This window comes from Poecile atricapillus, chromosome 25 (assembly GCF_030490865.1).
Source record: "Poecile atricapillus isolate bPoeAtr1 chromosome 25, bPoeAtr1.hap1, whole genome shotgun sequence".
Taxonomy (NCBI): Eukaryota; Metazoa; Chordata; class Aves; order Passeriformes; family Paridae; genus Poecile; species Poecile atricapillus.
The window spans coordinates 4,214,641-4,242,171 of record NC_081273.1 but is presented as its reverse complement, the minus strand read 5'-3'; the positions used below and the strand labels follow the sequence as shown (position 1 = coordinate 4,242,171).

At 45.9% G+C, this 27,531-nt stretch overlaps 1 long non-coding RNA gene across 1 annotated transcript in view; it reads right to left on the bottom strand.

Moving 5' to 3' along the window:
• Positions 1-22,182, bottom strand: part of LOC131588280 (uncharacterized) — a 63,009-nt gene extending 40,827 nt beyond the window's left edge. Inside the window, exons 1-2 of the long non-coding RNA XR_009279547.1 lie at positions 21,905-22,182; positions 18,491-18,540 (exon numbers count right to left, since the gene is read on the bottom strand). This is a non-coding gene — a long non-coding RNA (uncharacterized LOC131588280). The remainder of the gene's footprint in view (positions 1-18,490; positions 18,541-21,904) is intronic.
• Positions 22,183-27,531: the final 5,349 nt, after the last annotated feature.

The following is a 27,531-nucleotide window of genomic DNA, read 5'->3' as shown; positions in this document are numbered from 1 at the left end:
GGCCTGGGGGGAACTAAAATTTCCACGATGGGAATTTCCAGTGCCACGTATTTTGGGGATTCTTATCCTGCTCAAACCGAAGTTATTTTATGTTTTTTACACAATGCAGACACACAGATACGTGAGAACAAAAAAAAAGGCAGAGAAAATAATTAGGGAAAGAAGAGAAGGACAATAAAAATAGTTTTCAAGTGGACAGATTGCCCTTGCACAGGAGCAAGTGATGGACTAAAGCATGGCAGCCCCCCTCAGATTTCTGTGAAAAGCCTGATGTGCTCTACTTAACACTTAAGAAAATTCACTGGGGAATAATGACCTCTAATTTATTTTGGCTACAGTGATGTTGGTCTGTGCTCCTGTTAATCTCGCTCTGAAGATTTCAGGGGACTTTTGAACTGGAGCCTGGCTCATTCTCCAGCGCCTGGTAGTTAATCTGCTGGGATATTTCCCCAAATAACCATCTGCTCCACCTTGTATTTGTTTCACTCCCCGACTATCTCAGCTCTTGGTCCGTCCTGCTGGCTTATTCAGCACTCTTTAAATTTCTCCTCTGGCCTTATGTCTGGTTGCTTATGTTTTGGACAGACAATAGAGGTGATACAGGCCATTATTCATGAGAAGCTTCAAGTGTAACGTGAGAAACATCTCATCTCCTGACCCCTGTTAGCATAAGAATCGCTGATAAAATTCTGGACTGAAAGAGAAGAATCTTCTGGGAAAAATATCGGCAAAAGTTTCACTTGAGATGGGTTTTGTAAGAATAATCCAGATTAATTCTCTGCCTAAGGACCAGATCTAACTCCTGGTGCAGTCACCAGGACTCTGGAGAGGCGCTGTGGGAGAGGCCTTAGAGGCCTGTGGAATTTTAAAGAGAATATTCTTTAGTGCTCCCACAGCCTGTGCTCGTGCATTTTATATTTTTAATCCAGGGATCACAAAGTGATTTCCACACTTGAGTGAATTCAGCCTCCAAACACTCCCAGAGAGGGTGTAAAGATTGATTCCACATCTGGATCCCCTGAAATAATGATTGGGGAGATCTCCTTGGATCAAGCATCATCAGGTCACCAAGTTTTAACCAGTTTCTACTTATTTTAGCAGAGTTACATCTGAAAGAAGTTTAAGTGAAGCAGTGGGAAAATCCCAATCTGTCAAAAATCCTCACACACTAAACTGAGAGCTCACCTGACCAAGGAAAGCGAATTTTGGCCACAGTTTCTTCTTTTTCCTTGTATCAGCCCCAAGCAGACTCACAAGCAAGGTATTGATGCTGTTTGTGCCTCCAGTGGGATTTATTTCCCACCAAATTTGGCATCAACGGGGTTGATTTAGCAGGAGCAGAGCCCTGAGCCTGCTAAACACAAACTAACTCAATACCCCTTTAGGGGAAAACGTTAAATAAATGGCAAACAAACCAATTAATACCCTTGGATGGATTAATGGAAACAAAAAAAATCTCCACGCTCAAAATATCCCAAACCCAAATCGAAACCTGCCCAGGAATGTTTATGGATGCTCCAACTGCTAATGGCATGCAGAGCCTTATCCTTCAAATATCACAGGTCAATGGAACAGGAATATGTGCATTTCCAAATGCTCCTTGCTTGGCTGATTCATCAATATGATAACTAATACATACTTAAACTCCTCGATGGACTCCCTGAAATTAAAACAACTGGAGAGCACAGAAAAAGCTTAAATAACCATTACCAATGGATTTCAGATAAAAGTCAAGGAATAATTCCACAAAGATCACCCAGCACAATCAAAGGAAGCAGCTTTGGAGATGGCTGAGGGAAGTGGAAAATGGAACCAATTTCATATGCAGAGGCAGCTCAGCAAAAAGTCTGCCCAGATTAAAAGCCTGACAAAGTTGGGCCAAGCTGCTCTCCTTGAGAAAAAAAACATCAGTAAATGAACAATTTTCTCCTTCCAACAGTGACAGAGAGGATGTTTGCTCAGAGACAGGGTTTGGGGACAGGATGCACCTTTTCTCTCCCTGTTTTGGGAAATCCAGAGTGGCTGCTCATGTTGAGCATGGCCTGGGACATCCCTGTGGTCACTTGGGGTCACTTGTCCTGGCTCCCAGCTCCCTGGTTAGTGGGGTGAGGTGCAAAAAAAGGGCTCTGTGCAAGCCCTGCTCAGCTGGAACTAAAACATCCCTGTGTTATCAGCACTGTTGTCAGCACAAATCCAAAACACAGCCCCGTGCTGGCTTCTGTGGGGGAAATTAACTCTAATGCAGCCAAAATTTTAATTTTAGCATCACACGGGGGTTTCAGCTGAAATTAAGGCACCTCAACGCTACAGACACACTCCCCTCTCACTCTACAATCCAGGTCCTCAAGGAAAATATCAAATATTGCTCAATTCACCATAAAAACAGGCAGCTGAGGAGCCTTGGAAGAACAATCTCAGCCGTGAGTCCAAGGGAGAGCGTCTCCAACACAAAGCAACTGAAACATGGGTCGGGTTTAAGGCTGAGCTCACACAAATCTGAGAGGAAAAGTGCTCCTCTCCAGGCATCTCCTCCTGTAAATCCTGGTCTGGGGCTGTCTCTCGGGCTCTCCTCTCTCCTGGGTGGAGCCCTGCAGCTCTTTGATGTCCCTGCATATTTGCAGCTGTTTTTTTTGTCATCCCTTGACCCTTCCCAAACTCAGATGTTTTCCTCTTGGAGCTGCAGGAGCATTATCTGTGCTTATCAATATATCAGCCCACAACTGGATTATTCTTAAGGCTTTCAGGGTCTCCAGGATCTTTTTGAGAGGTTGGGGAAACCAGGAGGAGAGATGGGAGTCATTTCCCCCCAAATTTCAGCCTTTATTTTCCTTTCCCCTCCATGTAGAGCCAGAAAAATAACATCCCATCAATTTCTGGTTGTGGAGCCATTCCTTGGAGAACAGGGGAGCAGGAAAATCACATCCAAAATTGTCCAAATCTCCACTTCCTGCTCTCCTCTCCCATCCACACCCAGAGTCTCTTCTAAAAAGAGGATAAAATATGAAGTTTGTGGATTGTGAAGCTTGGCTGCTTTAAAAAACCAGAGAGACCCAATCACCTGAGCCCAAATCAAACTCCAGGAGATGGTCAGAGGAACCCAACCCTCACAGCTGCACTAAACCTTGGTACCCCCACACTTCATTTGGAGTTCTCTGACCTCCTTTAGCCTCTTCTGCCACACAAAATTTGACTCCTGTATGTGTAGGTTGCATTTGGGGGTTTAATATTGTAGGTGGGGGCTGGAGGAACATAAATTAGTCCTAAACATCTTGGATTTTCCAAGAAGAAATCCTTCCAGGAACAAATGAAGGAAACAGGCTCCCAGGGCCCCTCATAAACTCTGGCCAGGAGAGGCCTGTGCTCCCACAGAGGACATTTCAGAACAACATTTCCCGAGGCATTTCTGAATGCTGTGGATTTACAGGCAGAGGTGATGGCTGCTAAAGGCCTGCCCAACAAAGGTGGGAGAACAATGCAGCAAGAAACAAATAAAACCTTTTTTTCCCTTCATTTCACTAAAAGAAACTAGGCCTGATTCCCTTTGTTTGACACCAGTAGGGCACCATTCAGTGCCCAGGAGTTAATCCTGATTTACTGCAGCACATCCCAGCACAGGAGCCACTCCGAGTTCCCTCAGACAGGGAATCCAGCACAGCGCTCCCACATCTGCAGCAAACTCAAATTTTCCTAATCACCCACCTCCTCTCCAAGCATTTTGTTGACCATGAAGGCAATCACATGAATTTGTAAGTCTGAGATGGGGGAGCAGTGTGAGCCTCCATGGTTGGGTTTCTATGGAAACAATTCCCCCGGCATCCTCAGTCCACATTCGGTATTCCTGTCTGGCTGCCTCCTTCTCACACTCAAAATCCCTGTTCTCCAAACACTCTTCTCAGGAGGGTGATGTCTGCTGCTCCCTCCTGCTCACCCAGTGAGCTGGGCAGAGCTGGGATGAGCAGGAATGGGGCAGCCACTGCTCCCCAATTCTGGGATGAGCAGGAATGGGGCAGCCACTGCTCCCCAATTCTGGGATGAGCAGGAATGGGGCAGCCACTGCTCCTCAATTCTGGGATGAGCAGGAATGGGGCAGTCACTGCTCCTCACTGAGCTGGGATGAGCAGGAATGGGGCAGTCACTGCTCCCCAATTCTGGGATGAGCAGGAATGGGGCACTCACTGCTCCCCAATTCTGGGATGAGCAGGAATGGGGCACTCACTGCTCCCCAATTCTGGGATGAGCAGGAATGGGGCAGCCACTGCTCCCCAATTCTGGGATGAGCAGGAATGGGGCAGTCACTGCTTCCCACTCCTGGGATGAGCAGGAATGGGGAACTCACTGCTCCCACTCCTGGGATGAGCAGGAATGGGGCAGCCACTGCTCCTCAATTCTGGGATGAGCAGGAATGGGGCACTCACTGCTCCCCAGTTCTGGGATGAGCAGGAATGGGGCAGCCACTGCTCCCTCCTGGGATGAGCAGGAATGGGGCAGTCACTGCTCCCCAATTCTGGGATGAGCAGGAATGGGGCAGCCACTGCTCCCCACTCCTGACCCAGAGGAATCAGGATGGCAACACAATCTCTTTAGGGTTTTGCTGTTTTGGTGCAAGAATCAAAATTAGTCCTAATCATAATCATCTGGCCCCTTTCACCCCTCTGTGAAAACCATGACTTACAAAGGAAACTGATATTTATAGCAACTTCCACGCAGAAGCTGCCACTGTTCCATCTCCTCTTTCTGCTCCCTGGCAGCTTCACCCATCCCATAAAAGCAATTACTTATGGGAAAGGTGGCAGCTTCTCAACTCCCCGTGCAGCCAAGCACACCAGGGATGGAATCACTCCCTGCCCAGCTGGAACAGGGAGCAGGCCAGGGAGCCAGGAATGAACCTCTCGCTTAAAATTTGGCCACGATGCTTCAATTAACACCCCATCCTCAGGACAAGTCCCACTTCCCAAGCACCAGGGCCTCCATCAGCTCCCTTCCGAGGTTGGTTCACAATCCAACGGGCTTCACACTCCATTTTCCTCAGAGCCAGCGCAGGTTTTTCATCGCTCAGCCCCACCGAAACTCAATCCCTGCACCCCACGGGGAACAATCCGTGCCTTGTGCCTGCAGAGCAGCCACCAGCCCCATCCCCTGAGGGAGGACACAACTCAGGGCTTCTGGGGATGGAAATCTGCTGTGCCTGCCCCAGCCAGCTCCACTCAGCTCCTGGGCTCCTCATGGACTGCTCCTCTGGGCAGGTGCCACACACACGCAGGGCTGGGTCACACCTGCAGCCCCTCACAACTTCCCATCCCATCCCATCCCATCCCATCCCACATTTTCTGCCACTGCTCCAGACTTTGCTGGTTCAAAAGCTGCATTTCTGCAAGAGCACGTGAAGAACAAGGTCACAGAAATGCCCTCTCTGTCCATTACTTGCCAATATTCAGCTGAGGAATTCAACATTTTAAGCTTGGTGTCTCCTGCCAGCGTTTTGCAGAGGTGCTATAGAAGGAAGATGTCCAAAAATCTTCCCCATTTAACCACTCTTTGCTCTGGATACACCAGGAATTACCTTGCAGGAGTTAAAACACCAGTTGCCTCCCTAAACTACCACTTCCACCCCTGCTGTGCCAGTTTTAAAAGAGTGCAAGGGCCACATTTTTAGACAGTATAATTTGGCCCAGATCCCCCGGCTCCATTGTTTTCACTGGCACTGGGGTAAGCTACACCAGATGAGGATATTGCTCGGAAAAGATTTTCCTTTAAAACAAACACACAAACAAAACCATGTTCAGACAAGACCAGGGGTTTTGAAGCCGCATTCCTGTCTCCAGAAACTTCCAATGACTCGCAGTAGTCTCTGCTTCACCAAGCCGCAAATTTGTAACGCTTTAATCTTTCCATGTAAGTCAGTTCCTCTCCTCCCTTAATTGTTTTTGTTGCTCTTCTCTGAATTCCGTCCAATTTACCACACAGTGCAGACTCCATTACATCCGAAAGGCCAGAAGGATGGTGTACAGAAGCTCATTTTCCAATTCTATGACCTCAATTCTTGGGAGGATTTCAGAGCCCAGACACCAGGCTATAAATGAAGAATGTGTGCCCGTATAGCTGGGTAATTTAAATGCATTTTCTGTGAATAAATCTACTCGGTACTTTCTTGATCTGTACAATCTTCTGCCATAGGGGCCTAACATAAAAATACTTCAAAGGCTCCAACAAATTCCCTCAAGATGTGATCTTCAGCATTTCAAAAGCTGAAAGACATAGACAAGGTTTAAAGTGATCATGATATATTTTCAAGGTAACCCTCTTCAGCAACTCCTGTTCACCCATTTCTTGAAAGTGAAATTCTATCACCTCTCTCTGTATAGATCTTTTTCACTTATTGACTCACTTATGAGCGAGGCAAAGATGAAGTGAATTTGACTTTTTGGTTAGGTTTTATTAGACCTCATTATCTTTAAATGAAGCACAGCAACGCTTCCTTCCTTCAAATACCTACTAGAGAGGGCCAAGTGGAAATCCTGCAGCCACAGACCCCTCACCACTTCCCTTCGCCTCTTGCAGCACCAAGAAAGTTTAGATTTGGATTCAAGTTTCAGCCTCCATCTCCCTCCCCGTTTCAAGCTGAAACACGACCCTGCGCAGTAACACTCCGCTGAAAGATTATTTTTATGTCACACCTCAGTCTCATCTCTGATATTAATTATACACTTCGAGCCTGGAGTCAAAAGAGATTTTAAAACTGGTGCTCTGGGCTGAAACCAAGATTCCTCCTGCCTGCCTTCCGAGCAGTTCCGTAACAACCTCCCCGAGACTGCGGCATATTTAATGAGAATGCAGATGATCAATTGCAGCCCGCCTTGCACGGTTAACTCAATCAACAAACTACTAATGACTCCAGCATGTTACAGCTTTTTTTGGCTAATGAGAACCGCATTGACCAGATTTTTCCCCTTCTCCCAGGATCAAACGCCAATATGGAACGAGTTCTGCTACAACTGTAACTTTAGCCTGCGAGCAAAACGCTGCCCGGCCAGGGGACAAAGCCTGAGTGTCATTAGGGAGCAAAAAAGAGCCCCCAGAGCCGTGGGCCAGCCTTCCCAAGGATGTGTCTGGATGGTGAAACCAAACTCCTGAGAAACGCAGAGCTCCCACCTTGGTGCATTTCGAGGCAGAAAAGCCTTTTGTTCCTGCACCATCCCACTCCTCCTCCTCCTCCTCCTCCTCCCTGCTTTCTGCTGCAGGGTAATTTGTAGCAGGTGAGAAGTAAATACCTTCTGCTTCCTCTCTCTTTCACTTTTGTTGCTGCAATTTACCTCAATTTCTTTCTTGCCTCCTCCTCCAAACAGAAGTCAATCGACCTTGTGAAAGAATTCAGGGGTTTATAGAGTTTATAGAGTTTAACACAGAGTTAAAAAATGGGAGTCATCACCAGCAGTGTTCATCACCAACAGGGACTGTTTTCCATAGGGGAATGCAAGAGCTGACTGTGCTCTAAGTGAGGAGTATTTATTGCAGAGCTTGAGATGGGAAACAGCTCCTGGGGTGTTGTCCTGCCTTTACCAACCACTGTTAAACAAGAATTCCAGTGACTCCAGTCACCTTTGGATCAACACTTTGTCTCTTTACCAAATAACCTTCATTTTCTCATGTACAAAATGGCCAATTTCTGGAGCAGATTTTCCATCCTGTACCCTGGAGAAAACACAAAGTCTCACCAATTCCTCAATCAAGAGAAGACCTTGCTTTCATTTTTGGCTAAACCATCATTTTGCTGGGTGAGCTCCTTTCCCCAGTGCTCCACTCTGTTCTGTCAGCCAGGGATAACACAGAAGGTTTGGTCCTCTAGGAAATAAAACTGCTCCAGGAAAACCCAAACCAGGCATTACTTTGCTTCTGATCACTCTCTGCCATCCTTGACTGCCACAAAACCAAGCAAAAAGTGGAGAGAAGGAGCAATTAGGGCTTGAGAATCAACTGGAAAGCATCGATCCAGATGGGTTTTTTCAGCCTAAGCTGATCTGCTGGGATCACTCTGAACAGAAGTCACGGAGGATGCAGAGTCCATCACTGGGGACTCTGCTCCTTCCTCTTCAAGAGCTGCTCCTGCACAGTTCCCTCCACTTCTAAAGGTTAAAATATTAAATATCAGCCCAAGTGATGGTGGGGGCCCACGCTTCACTTCATTCCTCCCTTCCTTTCCTGCCAGACTCTGCTCTTCCCACAGCTCCACGAGGTTCTCCTGCCTTATCCTTGGGATCCAGCCTTCCTCACACACCCCATGGGAGCGGCTTCCTCCTCCCCCTGACTTCAGCTCTCACCCTGCAATGCCAAAACCCTTCTTCCCCCTTTTCCTACCCCAATTTCCATATCTTCTGTACCAACATCCTCTCCCAAGACCCACAGATCACTCTGTTACGGTGACCTGTCCCAGTAAAGGTAGTTTTTTATTTGTGTTTAATTCTGAAGGGATTAATTTTTAACAGTTCACCAGGCACTCCTCACACAAATTCAGCTTTTCAAGAATTCCAGTGACTTGTGAGCTGGAGTTTCACATCCACAAGGTTTCCACAGCATGCTGAGAGTCCTGCACAAGCACCAATCATGTTTATCTTCTCTAAACAATAAATTTTACACAGAAAAAAATCAGAATTAGGTCAAAAATGGTGAGATTTAAGCCCATTCTTGTCCACCTCAAGCAGATAATAGAAGAGAATCGTGAAGGCTGGAAAAGCCCATGGAGTCCAATCATTAATCCAGGTAGGAGCCATTCTCTCCCAGCCTGGTTTAAGGGATGTCAAAGTCTCTTTATTCTCCTGGGCATCAAGAAGCCAGGCCTTGAAATGTGTGTCTGGCAACTCCTATGGAAAGTAAACTCAAGTTACTGTAAAAATAACTTTACCAATGCTCATTTGTAAATGGAGCAGGGCTTTAGCACAGCCAGGTTTTTGTGCTACTTCCTCAGATTGCTTTTAGGTTCATTAAACTCCAACTTCAGGAAGAAAATGGTAGCATTTGATTTATGGGTACGGGGGAAGAAGGATGAAATGAGCAATAAATCTCCCAACTGTGGTGTTCCTCCAGCTCTCTGCAAGCCAGAGCAAGGAGCTCCCAGATTCCAGCCCAGGATTAACACCTGATGTCCAGGAGAAAAAAAAATCCCCCTGCTCTGTGCCTCAGTTTCCCTGATCAGAATAAGGTGATGCCAACTCTGAGGCCGAATTCGGTGACATTTAAATAGGAAACTGCTGACTTAAAATGGGTTATTTGTGGCTCCTGAAGCAAATATGAGAAAATGAATGGATTTTCTGCCTGCTTTTTGCCTCTTTTTATTGCCTTCAAGGAGCAGGGAGGAATGACCAGGAGGTTTTCTGGACAGATCAATGAAGGTAACACCCAAGAAATGACCTTTCCTCGGTGTCTCATAAGTACCTGTCAACTTCTGGAGTGCCACCACCCTCGAATGGAGAGATTTAAAGCCAGACTATTCATTAGAGAGCAAACTATTATTCCAGAGGTTTAAATGAATTGGCCAGTGGCCAGCCTTCCTCACTGCTTAGGGACTACTGGGACAAGGGAAAGTGGCTGCTGTTGGGTTTGCAAAAAAAAGCAAAAAAAATAGGATTTAAAGAGCAACAAGAACCAGGCTGTGCAAGTGGTGATGGCCTGACACTCTCAGGAGGTGGCACGAGGGGTAAGAAGATTTAAGCACCATCAGGGAACCACAAAAACAGGTCTGTAAGTACCAGAGATTACATTTGCATCCTATCTTATGGCATCACTAAATCAACCAGCTAAGCTGACTCTGAGGACTGGCATCAAAAGGTGAAGAGGTTTGGAGAGCACCTCAAAACCCCAATTTTTTCCTGCAGTAGATACCACTTGCCACTGAATTAAAAGCTAAATATTCTTTTCTGGTATAACTCAGATTTGCATTCAACCTCGAAGCAAGAGTTACAAACCTCACCTGAAATTTGCTTACCCTGCTGAGGAAGCCTAAGTTGGTTCTGGGTTACTCTATTCTGCAAATACACCAGAATATTGCAATTTTATTCTTCGTGCTGGCAGCAATTAAAATTATTCAAGTGGGTTTTCCATCAAAAACTGCACTGCAGCAGCACCAGATTTTGTGTTGGGTTAAAGCTGCCTCCAGTGCTTGTTGACAGCCCTGGGGGAAATATTTTACCACAAACTCAGCTTCTGTCTCACTGGTGGTGAGGATGGTGACCTTCATCAGGTCATGGAATCTTCCAGGGACACCTTCCTCTAGCCCAGGGTGCTCCAAGCCCTGCCCAACCCAGCCTTGGCTATTTTGGGTGTCCAGAACTTCTCTGGGCATCCTGTGCCAGGGCCTCACCACCCTCACAGAGCAGAATTTCTTCCTGAATATCCAATCTCAACCTTTTCTCGCTCAGTTTTGAAGCTTTTCCACCCTGCCCTCGCAGATAATCTCTCCTGTGAGTCCAACACACAGAAATCACACACAAAATCCTCAGGCTGTCCCACACCTCCCAAAAAGTTTGTGTTTATTTTACAAGATAACCTCTTTTTGCAAGGTTTGAAAGATGAAACTTCATCACCACCTCCCTGCAGACTTTCCCAGACGCTCAGCCCCACCCCAGCACCGATCTGCTAAAATACATCCAAGGTGGTTTTGCTACCCCACATTTAATTTTAATTAAAACTCAAATACAGAGATTTCCTTACGTTTCCATGCCCTGTTTCCTCACCAGTGACACAGCAGCTGGGTGTTCCTGCTGCAGGGATTCTGCAGCTCACAAAATGCTCTGCTGCTGCTGGGAGTGCCTCAAGTCCTGCCCTCCGCGTTCCTCGCGCTGGCCTCGCCTGATTTTGGGCAGCGTTACCCCAGCACAGGCGCGTCACCACTTCAGCTGCCTGGAGAATCTTCTCCTTTTTGCTTTTCCAAGAGGTTTCTGCTCCATCCCACCTCTCCTGTTTACCTCGAGCCCGTTTCAGAGCTCAGCCCCTTGGAGGAAACCCGCGGTGAGCGGAGGCTCCCCAGGAGGAAGGCTCGACACGCCACACGGCCAAACAGCCTCACCACGTGCAAAAATAAGATTATACCACACAAAGCTGGCCTCCAAGTGGCCCAGCTTTGCCACAGATAAGGCAGATGGAGGAGGCTCAGCATGCAAATCAAGAACTTTTTCTTCAAAAAAGAATAAAACATCTCCCCGGCTGCTGAAGTTGCAAAAGGCAGAGTTTTAGGACAAGCTTCATGGTTCAATTTGTTTCCATCACACTCTGCTTATGATGATTTAGCTGAGTGGATCCAGAATCTCTTCGAGTAAAACAGGTCAGGGTGGGAATGGGAAAAGATATTTCCATTCTTCAAAGGCAGAAAAACAATTTTTTCATCTTTTCTGACTGGATACAGTTAAAGAAGATTACAACTGGTATGATTGCTTTTGGCAGCCTCGTGTTTGACCCATCATTCTATAAAAATATAACTAACCCTCCATATATTGACTGTCAGGAATTTTCCCCCACGTGCTTTTTGTTCTCCTCCCTCTACTTTATATGGAAAATTTACCCTATAGATCTGCATTTAAAGCCTCCTTGGCCTATTTCATGAGCAGACAGAAGAGATTAAAGTGAACAGAACATAAGCACAGCTCAGAACTCTGTCTGCTCACAGAATCCTGCCATGGTTTGGGCTGGAAAGGACCTTGAAGCTCATCTGATGCCTTGGGCAGGGACATCTTCCACTAAGCCAGGTTGTCCAAGCCCTGTCCAGCACGGCCAGGACACTTAGATTAGCTCAAATTCAACATTAAAGTTCAGCTTAGCTGCTCCAGGTGCAGCTCATGCTTTAGGAAGTCCCTAAAACCCAGTTTGCCAAGAGCTGGGATGACCTAAAAATATAAAAATATATATAAATATATAAAAAAATATATAAATATATATATAAATATATAAATACAAAAATTTATAACTAGTTTTTTTCTCTCACCCCTGCCAGCCACCAGGCACAGGGCAAAGCCCAGGTGTGACAACTCTTTCCTTCGCTGCCATCACACCCAGTGAGCCAAAAAAACCACTCTGAGCATCTCAGCTCTGCCAGGTCCCTGCTTTCTCCATCACCAGGGGAAAATCCCCCCAGATTTCCTCCACAGGCCTCTGCTCACATGCAGAGCACCCCCAGCTCATGCCCACACAGGGATTTCCTTGGGATTTTTGTTGATGCCCAAGATCTTGGATCTGGAAAATCCAGATGAATGCAGCCAAGCACAGGCCCCGTGCAGCTCCCTCCTTGCTGCTTTAAGTTTAACTTCCCCTGTTTACCTTTTAATTTAATGTATTCCTTTGATCTCTCTTCCTCTCCTTTCTCTTGTCTCCCCGAGTTTGCTGACACAGGAGAAGCATGACAAGCTCAGACAGGCCTAACCTACTTTTTTCCCTTTTCTCTGGTACATGTGAACGCTCCCACTCTCCTTCCCAGCATATGAAAGCACATTCCAAGGATCACTGTAATGATATTTCCAGTCCCCTGTGAAGCAATTCCCCCACTGACACGTGAGGAAACTGAGACACAGAGCTCTTCAATTACTTGTCCCCCAAAATTGCAGCAGCGCAAGGGGAAATAAAACCCACCAGGCTTTCCTCGGTCCCAATCTCTATAAAATCATCATTCCTCAACCCATCTCAGGTTTGGGAAATGCCTCCACTCCTAAAACAGAGGAACAGCAAAATTTTAGGTGTCCACCACAGGGGTTTGCACATTTCTGGGGTTTAATTGCAGCTGAGGAGCTCTGGTCACTCTGTCCTGGGAGCCTCCAGGCTGTGCTGGCACCTGAGAGCTGCAGAGGGACAAGGGATGGAGGGACAGGACACAGGGAATGGCTCCCAGTGCCAGAGGGCAGGGCTGGATGGGATCCTGGGCAGGAATTGTTCCCTGTCAGGGTGCCCAGAGCAGCTGGAGCTGCCCCTGGATCCCTGGAAGTGCCCAAGGCCAGGCTGGACAGGGCTGGGAGCAGCCTGGGATGGTGGGAGGTGTCCCTGGAATGGGACTGGATGAGCTTTAAGGTCCCTCCCAACCCATCCTGCCATTCTTTGTTTCATTCTCACCATGGATATCCCTCAGCCAGGCAGTTTTCCCTCCCTGGATGGGATAATCCAGTGCTAAGCCACGAGCTCGACTTTACAGAAATCAGATTCCCGGTTATGACACCAACTAAAATTCCATCACTGCCTCCAGGGCACAGAACAAACCCCAGCATTGACAAATCTCAACTTTCAAAAGCAAGAACGCCTTTAAAATCAGCCTAAAATTACCTGAATTCAGATATTGACACCTTTGGGGTTCATACTCTCAAAGATGTTCTCTCTAACACTTTTTTTTTTCTTGTGAAAGCTGAAATTAGCACATTATCTTGGAGTCTGAAGAGCAAAAAACCCAAATACTGCAAGGAGTGAATGATAAAATCAAAAGTGGACTTTGAGCATCTGCACCAGAGCACTCAAGATAATTAAACTAAATCCATTTTTGAGGTGAGTTAGTTGAGCACTGCTTAAAACCCTGTTTAGCCTTCATACCTGACAATCAGAGTGGCTTGAGTTTGGTTTCACTAAATTTAGTTTGGAACCAAATCAAGTTTCCATGAGATCACTTCCACCAAGAACAGGAGCGACCACAAAGGGGCTCAGTGCCCTTTAATGCCCTTGATCTGCACATCACCACTTTGATAAAAATAACATTTAAATACATCAAATTATAATAAAAATTAATAAAAATCAGTTTCTGCCCACCCTTTTGCAGACAACCCCACAGTTCTTTACACCTAGAGGTGCAATAATGCTCCTTTTTCAGTTCTGTTCTGCTTCAGTTTTAATGTTTAATTATCTCCAACGCAGCAACAGCCACTCCAGAAAGAAATCAATGCTCCCTTTGCTCCCAGCTCTAAATGCATGTATTCCACAATCCTCACAGAACAGACATTTGGGACTGCACATCTGGGGAGCACATGAGAGACCACCTCAGCTATTAAATTATTTTGCAACCATCCCTCTCAGACCCAGCTCTGGGTGGTTTTTTTTTTTCTCCTTCATTTCGCTACCAAAAGAAAAAAAAAAGAGAGAGATGTTTTGAGTTTATAAGATATTCATTAATAAAATCTCAGCTGCATTACTGGGATGTTTTTCAGTCCCAAAAATCCCCCACTACACCTTAGGTATCTTATCTAGAGGGTTTTGATGTGCTGGTGCTCTCTGTTCCTGCCATCAGCCCTGGGACTCTCAGCTGCCTCTGGGGTTAACCTGAGCACTCAAACACCTTTCCAGGACACCCAGGAAAGGAGGAAAAAAATCCCCAAACCAGGAAAGGAGAAAAAACAATCCCCAAACCTCCAGAAGAGCAAGGAAACATGAACTGGATTCACATCTTCAGTGCTGACAGCTGTGGGGGATCTGCAGGAGGAGAATTCCCACTGCACAGGAGCTCCTGGGGAGAGCTCTGGGGCTCCTTTGAGGGTGTCAAACATTTTAATTATTCTGGTTTTCCTTCCTGAATTCCCAAAGCTGCCCAGTGGATGCAGGGAGGAAAATACCAATGAAATGGAAGGCCAGGATGATGTGGAGATGAAGCTGAGTCTCAGAAGGAGCCAAAGTGGGCAGAGCAGAAACTTTCCCCCTGTCCCACACCACCCTCTCCACAGGAGCTGAAACCTCTGCCAAAACCTGGATTTCAGGGAGGGAATCACAAAAATCACCGAGCTGCAAAATTCAATTCATAAGCAAAGAACAAAAGCTTTTTGGTAGAGGTGGCACAAGAGAGGGAGAAACACTGAGAACTTCAGGTTCCATTCCAGCTTATCAACTGCCCATTATTTTCCCACTTCAACTAAAAATTTCCCTCCAGTTAAAATCAGGGAAATAACATTTTGGGCAACTTTTCTGCAGTGAAATGCTCCCAAAAAACCCCATGGGGTGGGTTCTAGCCAGAACTGAGCCTGGGTGTTTCAGAGAGCTGTTGAAGCCCCAGCCCTGAGCTGATGCCATGTATCAGATCAGGATTTATATTTCTCCCTCTTTCTTTCAGGTTTTCCTTGGAAGTCTGAAAAATCCCTCCCAGAAGCACCCAGGGCATTTTCTGTGCTGGAGCTGCCTCTCATTCCCTCCCTCCCTCCCTCTGTTTTAGGAGAGTGGAAATGCTCTGAAAAGGCCGGATCTTGGCTGATTTTATTGCTGCTGGGGGCCAAGTGAAAAGGGTGAGACCCATAAACACAAAGATGCCAAGAGGATACCTGGAGGCTGCAGCTCTGCCTGCTTTATTCCCTAGGAATAATCAATATATTGGCAGAGATCGTCTGTAAATACATATGAGGAAAGTGAAGGTGCAAAAAAATACTCTTTAATTTCCTATTATATCCCTGTGCCCCTTCCATAAATCCTAAACCTTCTCTTTATTCACGCTTCTTTTTTATTATTTATTACATTTTACATAATATATATTTATATTTATATATTTATATAGTATATTGATATATGTATACACTATATTTATATATTTATATATTATATTTATATATTATTATTTATATTTACATTTACATTTATGTTTATATTTACATTTATTTATATTATACATATATATTATATCATATTATATTATATTATATTATATTATATTATATTATATTATATTATATTATATTATATTATATTATATTATATTATATTATATTATATTATATTATATTATATTATATTATATTATATTATATTATATTATATTATATTATATTATATTATATTAGATTATATTATATTATATTATGTTATGTTATATTATGTTATATTATATATTTATATTATTATTACTATTATTATTACTATTATTATTATTATTATTTATCACCTACTTTCAATTCACATTTCCACTATGAGTTGACACCTCCTGTTCTGCTTTTTTCCCTCTACAGGTGCTACCAAAATATTTCTGCACAAAACCTTTGGGGTAAGAAAACCAAACATTTACAGCTGTGGGACACAGACCCACTCGAACCCAAATCCCACAGAAATTAACCAGATTTAACTACAAACTTTAAATCCAGGCCAGGGTGGATGAAGTTTCACTACATTCAGCTATCCCAGGCTAATTTAGTGCTTTCTGTGGCAGCAGCTCTGAGAAAATCACCTGGAAATTAAATATTGGTAGCTGCAGAGCTTTGTGCATCCCTGTGAATCCTGACCCTCCCTGCTGGCCCCTCTGCCCTGGGCCACTGCAGAAACCCCAGGGCAGCGACTCCTGGCTCAGCCAGGATGAAGGATGAGCCCAACATTTCCAGGGAAGGCGCTAAATTGGAATTATGTGCACTCATGTTTTGATAAAGGCGCTCCTGTGCTGCAGAGCTCTGACCTGAGCGGTCTCAAGTGCAGGAAATCACCCCAAAATCGCCAGGCTGGGGAGCCAGGAGTGACTGAATTCATCCAAAAGCTCGAGCCAGGGGGGAGGAGGGATCACTGCAGCCATCCCAGCGCTCCCTGCATCCCAAATGTCGTGGTTTTAAAGCAGTAACTAAAAAAAATTACTTATTTCTTGTTGTGAGATATGGATTAGAACAAGAGCAAAACAGGCTTAAGAAACAAGAAATAAGTAATTTTTTTAGTTACTGCTTTGAAACCACGACACCAAAAGGTACCGAGCTTTCCAGCAGAGCTCTCCTCCAAGGAAACTCGGGAGCAACAAGTTTTTCCCTGGAGAATTCCTGGGGCAGGAGGGAAAGGCTGCAGGGCACCAGAACAAACCCCACAGAGCCCCAGAGAATAATGACAGGGGCCAGGTGCTTCAGCTCAGCACTTGCAGAGTTTAAACCTCATTTAAAGTTATATTTAAGTCTATAAAAAAGCTGAACAGGAAGGTAAATGTGATACACTGTAAGATAAAATTAAATTAAAAAATAATCCATCACCCTGCCCACCAAAATGAGTTTTCAGCACAAAACCAAGCCCTTTGCCCATCCACAACACAAATTTCCAGTGCTGAGCTCTAAAAACACTCCTAGGCCATCAAGGTGAGGCTTTTTCATTCAGGTTCCCAAACTAAGATGTCATTGTAAGTGGTTTAGAAGCCCAGCAAATTTTAATATCCATGCCAGCGTGTGTGACCAAAGGGATTACCCACAATGGCTCACCTGATTAGTTATACAAATGCCTGCCTTTTTTTTTTTTTTCCTTCTTTTTTTTTCTTTTTTTTCTTTCCCCCTTTTTAATCCAAGACCGTGCAGAATGCCAGGAGGGAGAATGGCCTATGTGCTGGAATGTCTGAGGGCTACAGCCTTGGGATTTATATTCCATGTTGAATTCATTGTTCTCCCTCCTACCCCTGCTGCCCTCTAAAATATGCTGCAGCCATGACAGAAATAAATTAGCCTGAGGTACAGGTCACACCTTCAAGGGCAGGCAGAACTCTGGGTAAAATCAATAGAGGAGATGGGAGTCTCTAACAGCTGAAGCAGAAAGAATGACGCATTGAGGGCTTTACACATCCCCAGACAAAGGCACTTTGGAGAAACCCCGGTCCCTGCTGCCTCGGGAACACAAAGCTCGTTTTTTCAACCACCTGAACCCCAAGAGCAGCTCAGAAAAGCCCCATTTCTATGGAGAATTTGCATCTCGATTTCTTTGCACCTCTGCCCGGGGAAGGGGATTCAGATGCTGAACTCTGGCCCAGGTTGCAACTCTGAAGGCTTTTTTTTTTTTTTTTTTTGAACTTCAGCTTAAATTTTTCAGCACTCTCCAACCTCTCAGGGGATTGCCTCAAACCAAAAAACCAAAAAACCAAAAACTCCCCTGAACTTTGGTGAACTCCAAAACGAGGCACCAACAGCTGCAGAAATACGTGTTGCACTCATTATTTTAATTTGTGACTTGAAAGCAATGGATAATACATTCAAAACTCAGAATTTCTGAATGCCAGTTCCTCTGAAATCAGGAGACAGAAGATTTACAAGGATTTGGATATGGGAAGATTGAGGCAGGAGTCAAGTGGGTTTTGCTAATGTCCCTGTGGTGGGTTAAGTATTAACTCTCAGAGTGAGGCTCAGAACCTGTTCAGACACTCCACACATCCCACGGGGTTCCCACCTGCCTTTCCAGGTTCCTAAAAGCTTTGAAGCCTGATTTAAGCTCCCACAATACTTCTAAAAATAGGAGTTAAACTTCTCAGTCCCGCAGGAGTTTCTGAAATTGCTGCCCAGGAGGTTTCTCCATAGACAGAGCTAAAAGCTTTTCTCCTCTCCTGTCCCTCCCAGACTTCTCCAGAGACAATTCTGGCCCAAATGCAGCTGGATCTAAATCCAAATGAACCCTGATTTTCTGCAAAGCCAGCAGGAAAATGTCAAATAAGTAACTTTCCCCTGACCTCCTTGTTTGTTTGCTTTTTTAGAAGCCCCACACAACGTTAACACGTGTCTTGTGCTTTCATCGTTAGACTCACGCTTCCACCTATGGCAAAATAAATTGTATTTGTACTTACATGTGTGGAGCCTGTGTGGGAAATAGAATTGCTTTCATTTCCACTGCTACCTGCAAAAATAAAGGGAGGAATTCACCATTAACACCAGGAATTGTCTTTTGCTCACAGTCTTTTGCTCACGTGTCTCAAATGATGCAGCAACACCTGCAACACCTCTCTGTCTTTTAGGAAAAATCAGGGTCAGTTCAACACCTTGAGGGAAAAGGTTTTATTATGAACTTGTAAAGAAGTTTCCAACTCCTCCATGGCTCTTTCCCTGCAGCAACTTCCATGTGCTCGTCCTGGGGACAGGGAAAGTGGGGAAAGAAGAACATTCTGGATGTTCCCAGGGGTGTTTACAGCCGCAGGATCCTGGGCAAACATCAGGCAGAAGAGCCCCCAGTGCCTTGTCCTGCTGTTCCCTGGTTCTTCTCAAGCACAAGAGGGAGATGATAATGCACATTTCTGCCTGAGATACCTCAAACACTGCCTGAGGCACCATTTGCAGTTTTCCCCTTACACTTCTGCACTAGACATGAAAAAACACCGTTTTTAATGCCTCCTCCAAAGAGATTCCATGTCCTCATCTAGTGCAGCTTCCTCGAAAATAAATCATGCCTTGTTTCCCACTTCCCTGTGCTCTCCCATATGGAGAGTGGTGTCTATAAAGGGTCCTTTATCTGCACAGATCCCATTTAGGAATGTGATCTTTCCTAAATCACATTTAGCAATGACCCATCAGCGATACCCCCATGTGGGGGCTGCTTCCCTCATCCCAGCTGCCTCTCTTTCCCAAGGGATTTAGCCAGGGTGTTTCAGATGGATCTTGACATCCTGATCCTCAAAATGCTCAGAGAAATCCCCATCTTCAAAAGAAAAAAGGATGTGTGAGCACTGGGAGGTGCCTGAAGTGCTCCAGAATTCCAAGAGCACGAAATTCCTGCTCTGCTCATCCCCACAGCTCAAGGGGATGGGATCCAGCCCATTCCTCTCCTCCTGCTTCCTCCATCCAAATTTCACCTCTGCCTCTTGATTTTGGCTGGATTCAGATGGAGACATCTCCACTTCAAAGAGCAAAACCATACATGGAACTTCAGAGAGACACATTAAGGTTTCCCCCCCCCCCCCCTATTTAAATTGTTCAAAAAAAAACCAGGATTCAGCACAAAAATGGAAGACAGAAAATGAGGTTAAGCACATTTGCAATGGTTTGCTCCACTCTGGAGGTAAATGAAAGCTTAGAAATGGGTAAATGAAACCTTAGAAAGACCTGGGCCTTTCCAGGAACTGTGGAATTCCCCTCCCTTGGTTTGGAAATAAAGAAAGATTTAAATGCAACCAACAAACAGGAGCAGACTTGCCTTGGGAATACCTGGGTAGGTGGAGGAAGAAATCTATCAGTATTTAAGGATGGAAACAAAGAAGGACAGGAAACCAAATGGTTTATTGGCCAAAATCTGGCTGATCCTCATTTAATGGATCTGAGTATTCCACATCACAGGTGAAGGTCTGGACTCCGTGGACCAAGAGTTTTTTCCACTTTCAACTTTTTCAAACCTACAAATTGCAAAATTTCAACCCTAGGGAGGGAAATTAAATAACTGCAAGATATTTCCTGTCCCAAATGATAATTTTACCGATGAAGTGGGTTTCTACAAGCTGGATTTGTGCACTTTGGATACCTGCAAAGGAACAATGGGGGAGGCCACGTTGTTTGTGCCTGGATGAGGACAATGCTTTGCCTCTCCACGGCCACTGGATCTGGGATAAATCTCAGGCACCAAAAGTCCGTGTTCAAAAGTCAGACGAGGATGTGCAGCTTTGCAGCCTGCCTTTATTCATCTCTCAAAGCACAAGGCATTTCTTTCTCCCATAAATATGCAAAGTGTCTCGCCAAAGACCCTCCCCATTTCCCAGGAAATGGAGGGCTGGAATGCACAGGGGGGAGAGAGCCCCGTGGCCACACCGTGTCCATCTGCAGCACCACCATCCCCAGCAGGCCCCCAAATCAAAAGGCAAAGAGATTTCCCCAGCCTTTCCTCGCCAAAACCCCCTCGGATCTCAGGGGTGAACCTGGGGAAAGATCAGAGAGCTGCAGCTTTGGGTGTCTGCAGATTCCTTCTGCCTGGTCTGGGCAGGGGGCAGGTAATCCCAGTGGGAATCCAGCAAAACCCACTCCTCCTCTCCCCCTCTGCACAGAGGAGGTTGTGCAGAGCTTTTTTAGCAAAATTCGTGGAGTTTGCAAAGGTATTTTCCACTCCTAATCCTCCAGCTAAGAGTTATTCATCATACCTGCTATCCCATTTTTCCCTCCTGGGATCCTCTGCATTGGATAACTCCCAGTTTAGAACAGCCAAATAATAAACACACAGCTTTTGAACACAAGGATTTCACATTTGCACGTGTTTAAGTCATTTTGTCAATTTCTACAGCTCAATTATCCAAGGCTGTAGCCACTCCTCAAACACACAAACTTAAACCCCAACTTTTGATAAGCCACATAACTATTCCCAAGTATATCCGAGGACAAAATTTAACACCAGAAGCTGCCAAATGTTTCTGGCCCACTTCAAACAATCATTAACTACAGGCAGTTTCTAATTATTTAAGTCCATTTCTCTTCTTGTTCAGTGGTCATTTTGTTCCTTGGCCATTTGGCGTATGCTGAGAAAAAATCTCTATTAGGCAGCACAAAGTCTCACAAAAAGAAGAAAAATTCTCTTTCCCACTTCTAAGGTTGGGAATATTTTGAATCCTTGAGAGACAGGAGTTCTAAGTATGCTTTTAAAAGCAAAAAGTAAAAAGCACATAAAAATAGAAAAGCTTAAAAATTCAGCCACTGGGTAAAATTTAGTTATCAACTAAAATTGCTTTCTCTCACCTCTCTGCTAGCAGTTTTGCAATTCCTTTTCCAGAAAGAACTGGAAAATGTATTAAAGGCAAAAAAAACATCGATGCTGGGACTGGGAACAATCACATGAACAAGCCACAAGATTTGCTTGATAACACAGAGTTTATTATTCAAGAACGAGTCTCATTTTCAGCTCTGAGGCAGAGGGCGGGGAGAGAAAGGGGGGAACAGACTTTTAAAGCACACGCTGGAAGCCCAGGATTGCATTTGTAGGAAAAAGAAGAAAGAGAAGAAAAAGTAAAGAAAAGAAATCTCTAGCAGCAAGTCAACTTTGCAAAAGTTAAGCTCAGCTCCCAGCAAATTCAGTCTGTTTTCATTTAAACCGAGTTTACCTTCAGCAGAGAGAATGAACAAGCAGAGAACTGCTGAACTTTTTTTTTTTTTCTTTTTTTTTTTTCTTTTTTTTTTTCCCCCAAAAGTCCAGCTCTGCTCAAGATGGGAAGGGATAGAGGAGAGCAGAAACAGGGGAGTTCAAAAGTCACAAAAGCTGCTCGCAAAGTTCCTCTGCGCCCCCTCGTACTGACCTAAGCAGTCTTCGTTTCACAGGTAGCAAAGTTTTGTCTCCTTCTCCAGGGCGAGATTCCCACTGGCAGGAAAGCATCAAAAGAACATTATTTGCACTCCGAGGAGGAGGAGGAGGGAAGGGAAAAGCGCAGCCCAGCCAGGTGCTGTTTCTTCCTGAAAAGTAAATCCGGCATTCTGGAACGAGTTCAAACCTCAGGCTTGACAGGCAGGGGAGCGAAGCTTTTTGCACTGAGCATGCTTCGTCCTGCACTGCCTGCACACTTAATGAACATTACTTCCTTCCCAGTGGTTACTCCTAGCAGAAATCCACACCCCCTCTTTGAGAAGTGAGGAATGCAGCTGAAACCAAAGTCCAGAAAACATGCCCGGCACCCAGACAAGGCCCCACGGATCAATAAACTCAGGTTGTGACCCGCAGGTCAGTTTGTCAAACAGGACATCAGGCTGAGTTTTTTCTACACTTGCTGGAGTTTGCTTTATGCCTCAGCTAATGCTGCTCGCTCCCCAGAGAAAATAAAACTGCGCTGGCTTTTAGAGAATGATTAAATGCTCCAATAACAGATGGGAATTCTCTTTCAAATCTTGTCTTTCCAAACCTGCTTGAAAGTGAGGAAAGAAGTTGTGCTTTTTTTTTTGTTTTTTATCCCCAGACTAAACTGGGTTCTTGGACTCCTGAACAAAAGCTGTTTGAATTTGTAGTAGGGAAGGAGTATCTGGTGACTTAAAAAAAACCCAAAGAACAACAAAAAAAAAAGCTCTTTTTATTTAGTTAGGGTCTAATCCTGTTCCGTTTGCAATCACATGGAGTTTTGTCATTACCTCCAGTGGGAATAGTGCAGGGGTTTTAGATTACAAATGCTTTCAGGCAAGAGCTGTGTCTACTCCAGTGACCTGCACAGGCCAGACTGGTTTTGGCACTTCAATTTGCAATTTACACCATTGCTGTGCCTGAACCCTGCACAGCAGCAAACCCCCCCTGTCCTTCCCCAAATTCACAGGGAATTGCTGAAGAGAAGCAATTTTGCAAAACTGCATGGGCTGCTTTTAAAGCTTTTCATTGTATTTCTGGTTTTTCCTGGAGGTTTCACTTTGCTCTCACGTCTCAATCCTCCTCCACAAGAGGAGTAGAAATGGAGCTTTATTGTCCTGGAGTCTCTCCCTGCCTGCCCCGTCACAGCCTTCAGGAAAAAGCCAAGTGCAAGAATTAAAATGAAATAACACAGGTCATAATATTGTCAGGGTAAGGAACAGTAATCCCAATCACAGCTGCATGGGACATTACACTCTGAGGCCTCTAAATTTCAAAATAGGTTAAAACTCATTGTGACCTCAGTGTCTGAGCAAAGCCAGGCTCCACAGGGCTGCAGGTCCTGATGTGAGCAGGACAAACCATGACAGAAATCAAATTTCTGGAGTCCAAATGGCCCAGACCTTGAGAACATAGACCCAATTTAGCCTGCACATTCTGACAGTGCACAGTGGGAATATATTCACACAAATCCACTTCAGAACCGCTTCGCTCCTAAGGCCAGCCAAGTGATGTCATTTCTTTAAAAAATTGTTTCCTTGCCCACACATCCCTGGTCTCCCTTGTTTCCTTCAGGATCATAAAAAGTCCAAATCCTACATGACAAAACCAAGCTGTGCTGCATTTCCAGTGCACAGAGCTTAAAGAGGTTTTGGAAACCCCCAGAGAAAGTTTTTGGCTGCTTTGGAGAAGCAGCCATGGCAGGCTAATTAAACCCAAATGCAGTAACCAAAAAGCTTTTCTTCTTTATTTCCACCACACGTCCCAAAGCTTTCCTTTGGTCAGGAAGGAAAGTCCCTGGTTCCCTTTGGATGGATAAAGCCCCTAACAGGGGACTTTCCTAACAGGCAGCTAAATTGGAATTTTATCTCCCCTGGACCATCTCAGGAGCTTTTCTGGGATGTGCCAAGAGCTAAAATCATCAGGTGCTCTTTGATGTTCATGGGGAGCAGGGGGACAGGGGCTGAAAGGATTTACCCTGAACTCTGAAGGGATGGACCCAAGGCTTAAACACAGAGAGCTGATTTCAGACATCCTCACGGCCCTCAGCTGTTCAAAGAGCCCTGAAATGATTTGGGTTGGAAGAGAACTTAAATCTCATCCCATTCCACCCCCTGCCATGGCAGGGACACCTCCCACTGTCCCAAGGGGCTCCAAACCTCATCCAGCCTGGCCTTGGGCACTGCCAGGGATCCAGGGGCAGCCTCAGCTGCTCTGGGCACCTGTGCCAGGGCCTCATCACCCTCTGAGTAAGGAATTTCCATTCCTGCAGCCCAGCTGGATGAACAGGGCACAGCTTGAGCTTGAGGTGCCACCAGGAGCAGGACACAGCAGTGAAGCACCTTTGGAGCACCGCGCTGTGACACCGGGGTGGCACCTGCTGGGGGGACAGCACGACATGAGCCCAGAGCCCAGGGCTGAAGTGTGCCAGCCTTCCTGCCACTCACACCAGAGCTGTGTGAAACATTCCAGCTGCACCCAAAAACCCCAAACCCCACCCTCACAAACCCCAAACTCCACCCTCACAAACCCAACCCTCACAAACCCCAAACCCCACCCTCACAAATCCCAAATCCAACCCTCACCAATCCCAAATCCAACCCTCACAAACCCCAAATCCAACCCTCACAAACCCAACCCTCACAAAGCCCAAACCCCACCCTCACAAATCCCAAATCCAACCCTCACCAATCCCAAATCCAACCCTCACCAATCCCAAATCCAACCCTCACCAACCCCAAACCCCACCCTCACCATCCCCAAACCCCAACATCACCAATCCCAAACCCCACCCTCACCAATCCCAAACCCCACCCTCACCAATCCCAAACCCCACCCTCACAAACCCCAAATCCAACCCTCAGAAAACCAACCCTCACAAATCCCAAATCCAACCCTCACCAATCCCAAATCCAACCCTCACCAATCCCAAATCCAACCTTCACCAACCCCAAACCCCAACATCACAAATCCCAAACCCAACCCTCACAAAGCCCAAACCCCACCCTCACAAATCCCAAATCCAACCTCACCAATCCCAAATCCAACCTTCACCAACCCCAAACCCCAACATCACCCATCCCAAACCCCACACTGTTGCCCCACAGCTCCCCAGGGCTGCTGGCTGCATTTTCCTGCTGGCTGCCCAGGCCTGGGAGCTGCAGGCACATGGCAAATGTGCCGTGTGTGTCACACCGGGGGGAGCAGACTGCTGATTCCCTTCATGCCTAATTACCCAGCAGCGCCTGGCACGATGATTTATTCAGCACAGCGCTGGCCCAGCTCTCAGACAGGTCCCGTGTCCAAGTGGAAAACACGCTCCCTCCCGTTTTCCTGCTGAAAGGAAAACCAGCCAGGGCATCCGAGGCCACAAAACTCTTCTCTGCGCTGATATAGGAGAAATTGTATGGACCACTGGATGCCAAAGTTAGGGTGGCTGCACCTCGGAAGGAGCTCAGAAATATATCTGTATCTCCATCTGAAAATAAATATATTTTTAATGTATTTTTCATATTTTTTTATGTATTAAATATATATATTCTGTTCTGACACACAAATGACATGTTTTTGAGAGGAATTCCATTTCACACAGAGCTCAGTCCTGCCTGTGACTCTGCAGCTGGGACAGGTAACTCCATTCAATGCCTGAGATGCTTAAACACCCTTTGGGCTCTGAAATAAACGGCAGAAAGTCGGGCAGGATGGAAAAGAGCAGGGAAAAAAGGGACATTGCCCATGTTTAGAAGCTGTTAGATGGACAGCAAGAGGAGAACACAGCCTCCTCCAGGAGCAGGGCTGGGGGAAGCGTGGCTGAAAAGCCCCCAGAGAGCGGCACAAGCCTGGGGCAGATGATTGCTCGGGGTTTGGGCTGTGTTGAACCCTTGGAGCACAGACCTGGACCAGCCTTGCCAGGGCAATCCCAGAGCCCAGCAAGGCACGGCCACCACATCCAGGAGAGGACCATTGTTCCTTCAGATCTGCCACTTTGAACCAGCGCCAAACCTCCGCCTCTCCGGAGCCAACAGCTCCAGCTGGGACAGCTTTGCCTCCGTCTTTTCCCCCTCAGGACGCATAAAACGCGTTCCTGCTCTCCTTCCTGACACCAGAAAAGCCTGGATTGCTTCCCATTGTGCTGCTAGAGCTTGAAACGTGGCCATGCTATTTACAGCTTCTTCTCTGCCCGGAGGGATTGGAGACGCATCCCGATTTTTCCACCATATGCAAGCAGCAGGCACTGCTGCATGTGCCAGCACGGGGAGCTCGGCCCTACCTGTCCAGGCTGCCTTGTGGCCGCTGGAAGCACTACAGAGGGAAAAAACTGGATTTCCCCAGGAATTCTGTCTGCATCCCCATTGTTCTCAGCGCTCAGTTGCATCCATCCTTCAATTCTTGGTGGGAAAGGACAAATTAAAGCAAGGCTCTGAAGGGTGGGGCTCGGTTTTTGGTCTTCTGAACTGTCATGCTCGCTTTTGGCCACTGAAGAGCTTTTCAAAGGCTTTCAGTGACTCAGAAGCCTCAAATCTCTCAATTTTCAGCGGGAGTTGGGCTCCTGGGCTCCTGCTGGAGCTGCAAAAAGCATGCTCTGCATGTGAGTGTCCTGGAGAAACATCCTGGCTTTTCCAGGGACATTTGACAGCCCTGGGAGAGGCTCAGGCTGTTTGGGTTGGGATATAAATGGGGTGACTTTTGGAGCCTGTTGGGGAGGGTGGAGCTGGCCCTGCTGCTCCAGCAAAGCTTATCCCAACCTTGCACCGAGAGAAAAAGCGACCCTGGAGATTTTATTCCTACAAAGAACCCAGCCAGATTTTAGATAATGCTGTGTCCCCAGATGTCCCCGAGAGAGAAGGCTCCAAGAGATCAGCTGGACCAGATAAGAGAGCCAAGGGTGGACCTCCAGAGTTTGCTTTGCCTACCAGAGGCAAAGCAAAGTCTGACCCAACAGGACTTTGGGGCTGTTTCTGTTGGGAATTCAGTTAAGGAAATTAAGATTGTAAATCCTGCTAAAGAGCTTCTTTGGCCAAACCCCCACTAGGCAGAATCAGAGGGAAGAAGTGGAGCAGAAAAGCGTGTGATGTGCACAAAAACTTCCCAAATGATAGGTCTCTTCCAACTTTGGGAGCTATGAACTAAAGAAGAATGTACTGCATTAATTTGATGGAGCAGTAAATAAGAGTAGCTGGTGTTCAGCCGTTAATCCAGATGTGTTTAATGTTAAATCACAAGAAAGTTGAACTTTGAAGATGGTGCAAGGACAGAGCAGGAAGCACAGCAGCTCCCAAGGCTGTACCAGCATCTCTCATCTCCCACACAATTTTGGGCCAGGCCTTCACATCTCTGATTAAAAGTAACCAAAGGTTGCTGTGATAAAGCTGAGACAGCAAATAATGCAGGAAAAGTTACAGCCACGGAATTCCAGGGAACTCAGTTTAAAAAATTAGATTAACGATTTTTTCAGTGTCTTGTTGTAGGGTAATAAATGACAGCAGGCATTTACCTCTGACAATCTCTGGTTTTATATTCCAGGCAAAATAAAGTTGATGGAAGGAGGAGAAAAAGACAAACTGCACAAGCAGCAGCGTTGAGCTCAGGGAATTTAAT